The sequence below is a fragment of the Macadamia integrifolia genome, chromosome 10 (assembly GCF_013358625.1).
Source record: "Macadamia integrifolia cultivar HAES 741 chromosome 10, SCU_Mint_v3, whole genome shotgun sequence".
NCBI lineage: Eukaryota > Viridiplantae > Streptophyta > Magnoliopsida > Proteales > Proteaceae > Macadamia > Macadamia integrifolia.
The window spans coordinates 17,554,597-17,558,414 of NC_056566.1; the positions used below are offsets into that span (position 1 = coordinate 17,554,597).

Here is a 3,818-nt window from a genome sequence, read left to right on the forward strand (position 1 = left end):
ATGTGAATATATTGAATCTCACTACTTTGTTGAGTCGGTTCTTATTAATATCCAAAGCAAAGCATATATTCTTCTTTTGAAAAGCAGTTGGAATTCTTAAACCAGTAGTTTAGTATGTTTACACCTTTTTTCCTTTTTGGTTTTCTTTGCTTTTCTAGAAAAAAGCAACACATTCGAAAGTAAAGATGGCTTTGTTAATCCTCTATTATTGGGTGTAACTCTTGTTAATTGTCTTAATTAACAACAAATCCACCTGGCCCATTGATTGTGCTATCTACAAATTTCGAGTAACAGATCCTCTCTTGGACCATAACCACCTGCAACAGTCTCACACCATCCAAGAGATCATAATCCAGGAGAGAATCCGGAAACCAAATTTCCGTGTTAAATCTGAAATTTTTTCTAGAAAAAAGTCTGACATTTGTAGTGCATCCTGAGTCAGCTGTGCAAACTTTTGAGGAGAATAAGAGCATCTCCACCAAATCAAATCAGAAGGAAGTAAGCTCACTTTAAGCATTACTCTGCCGACCATGCAACAATAAAGCTGTAAAGAAGAATTCCAATCTACCAAAGCTGATTTTATTTTTGTGATTTTATTTTTGTATATATACTTCTTGTAATGAAGAGAGATGGAAATTAAAGTGTGTTTAGTATACAGGAGATTGGTGACTACCACAACAGTTTAAGAACTCAGTTTTGCAGTTCTGTTCCAAAATGCCCAAGTCAGATACAAAGCCAAAAGAGATTAAGAATCAACCTCCACCAGGTTTCACACACAAACATAAAAACACATTCTGGTGGTATTTTTGCTGTTTTATTGTGTTTTTTTCATTTGGGTTCATTGGGTATGACTTGTTTTTACAGGATATCCAAATGAAAACCAGACTAGTCCTGGTGGGAAATGCTGCCCTAGATCAAAAAAGAAAGGTGATAGAGGCTTCATTGAAGGATGGTAAATTTTTTATCCTTCCTATCATTGCATTCTGATCATCATTTCTGTCCTTTCCGAAGGTGACCCTTATGAAAAAATCATGAGATCCTTATGCTCTGCTGATGGCCATACCAAAGGTGGAGTTTTAAGGTCTTTTTTTTTTTCTCTCGGATATGCACCGATGTCAATCCTGTATATCCTATTATTTTTTTAACTTAATATATTCTTTGCTGACTTATAGCAAAAAAAAAATGACTCTGCTTGATTTGTGATCACTGATCACACTTCGCATCTTTAGAATTTTGATAATTTATGTTTTAAGTCCATCGGTCCTTGCATATTTCTCTAACTGTTTTGTGTTGATCTATTGGCCCTGCAGCCTCTTTGCTCTGTGTTGCTGTTGGCTTTGTGAATCTTGCTTCTGATGGAACTTATTGGATGGTTACAACAGGTGTAATCAAACTATATTAGTATTTTTATATTAATCTGTTCCCAATCGTGTATCTTTTCCAGTAACATTTTCTTGCCAAATGTGTTCTTGGCTCTAAAAATTCTCTTCTTGCATATGGATTGTTATTGATGTCTAATTTTTTACAAGTTTCCTGTGTAATAAAACTGTATTACTAATTTCATATTCATCTCTCCTACCTCTCTTTTTTTTGTTTTTTTTTTTTGGGGGGGGGTGGGGGTTTAGTCTCCTAACCTCTCTCTTGTTTTATGATCTAAAAGAATTGAATCAATTGAGGGCGACCTATCAAAATGTGGTCCAAGTAGTGATATAGTGCCTTGATAGAGTGAATTAGTATTGTGTTCATGTAAAGCATTATCAATTGGGAATTATCTACTATTTTCTATGTGATATTTTAATTGAACAACTTGGGGAAGATAAGACTCGCATGAATTCCGAGTGGAACCGCTGTTTCAAAAATTGGATTAGGATCAGCTGAATCAGCCGAATCAGATTGAAGTTGATTGTGATTGATCTCAATTCTGACTGTTTTGGAACGATCAATTCTAGGATTTTTGAGATCAGATTGCTGGCTTTTCTGATATGAGGGGCAATTCTAGGGTTTTCAGACCGATTCCAGCCTAGACTAGATTTGGCAGGCCAGATTCAAATATAAATCTGTGTTCTTGATCGGCATACCCATAGTTAATAAGTATGCGTATTATTGCTGTATCCAAATGTATGATTAAGAAAACCAAAAAATAGAAGGTTGTTATTATTATTATTATTATTATTATTATTATTATTATTATTATTATTATTATTATTATTATTATTATTATTTTTCATTTTTCATTGATAACATTGTTGACAAATCAGGCTTTGACTAGGAAAACTAGACCAAGTTTGGTCAAAAGATTAGAAACCTGGTCAAGAGTCATGGAGACTCGACCTGTATTAAAAAATGACAAGACTCAAACCAAATCATACCGAGTCATTCAAGACTCATTTGTTTTGCCCGAGTCACAACAAAATGGCCAATTCTTGTAAAATATTTGAGTAAGCATTTCTAAATAGTTTCAAACTAAAATATATTCTAATGATGTTAAATATTCAATGTCAGAGTCTTATGTATTGAATCTAGTGACCATTGAGTATATACATTTAAATTTTAATATAAAAAAAATGATTCATGACCATGACACCTCCAAGTCGGATCTTATCACTTTCATCCAAGAGACAATGAATGATGGGCTTTGTAAAAAAATTTGAAAAGCAAACACTTTTATTTTGTCTTGTCTCATTTATTTGAATTATTTGAGAAAGACTAGTATGGAAATAAGAGGAGAAAATTTGACATGACTCGCCTGGTTTTTGTGACTCGCTCCAACTCACTAGGTTTTGAAGAGAATGAGTCAAGACACAAAACCCGATTTTCCAACAATGACTAATAGAAAAAAATCTATGTATTTTATGAGACCATGTATTAAAACACTTATGATAAATGTTAAAAGATTAATTTGTTGATAAAAGGCCCTAACCATGGATTTAGTGCATGGTATTGGAATGGATATTGGCCATCTCAAAAACTGATATGGTATCGGAATGGATTTATATTGGATCACCCGTATCTGAAAGAAATATCCCTGATTTTCTTAAAAAATGAATTTTATGACTTTTTTAACCCTGGTCCGTACTGTTCAATTAATATAGTATTGACCAGGTTTTGTGACTGGAGACAAACCAAACCAATATGGATTGCCAGATCTAATACTGATACTTAGAACCATGCCCCCAACACACTCTCTTTTCTCTTTGAACCCTACTCCAACATTGGAGGACAGTTATTCTCGTCTAAATCACTACTTTAGGAACGCATCAATGACAACGCTGCAGAATTCTGAGGCTACGAATAATGAAGGGATACGACATAAATGATGATCAATAGAAATTAGAATTAGGGATTAAATGGAGGTCATGACGAAATAGACCCTACAACAAGAAGAGAAAAGTTCCCTAGAATCTCAGAATTCAGCTACAAGAACATCATGGTGAAAGTGAAAGAGGAAACACAGAATCCAAGAATCAAAAATCACAAGAAGAGCCAGAATAAAAGCAACGTGCATGGTTGCACTTAGGTCTGCATTGACTTCCATGCTTCTTGCTAGGCTTCTATAGGGCTTCACTTGGAGGGTTCCACCTAGTGAGTCCATATATGATCTCTTCTTTGCCAAGCCACTTCAAACTTGTGTTGATCCCCGTTTGTCCATGTGTGTACGCACAACACAATAATGTCTAGATGAGATTGAGAAATTTTGTAAAAGAAATAAACATATAGGACCGCTTCATGTTGAATCATTGAACAATGTAAATAACAATAATTCTCACATGTTTAGATCCATAGCACTCCACGAGGGTTTCTTTATAGCCTTTTTTCTC

The 3,818-nt window shown here is 34.4% G+C and overlaps 1 long non-coding RNA gene across 3 annotated transcripts; it reads left to right on the plus strand.

Annotated features, from left to right (window-relative positions):
- Positions 1-350: 350 nt before the first annotated feature.
- On the plus strand, positions 351-1,567 carry LOC122090463. Of its 3 annotated transcripts, none has more exons than XR_006143651.1 (4): positions 351-498; positions 659-766; positions 865-952; positions 1,311-1,567. It is a non-coding gene; the product is annotated as an uncharacterized LOC122090463 (long non-coding RNA). The 3 variants fall into 3 exon arrangements; XR_006143650.1 differs by lacking the exon at positions 351-498 and adding an exon at positions 528-546; XR_006143649.1 differs by lacking the exon at positions 351-498 and having other exon boundaries at positions 569-766.
- Positions 1,568-3,818: the final 2,251 nt, after the last annotated feature.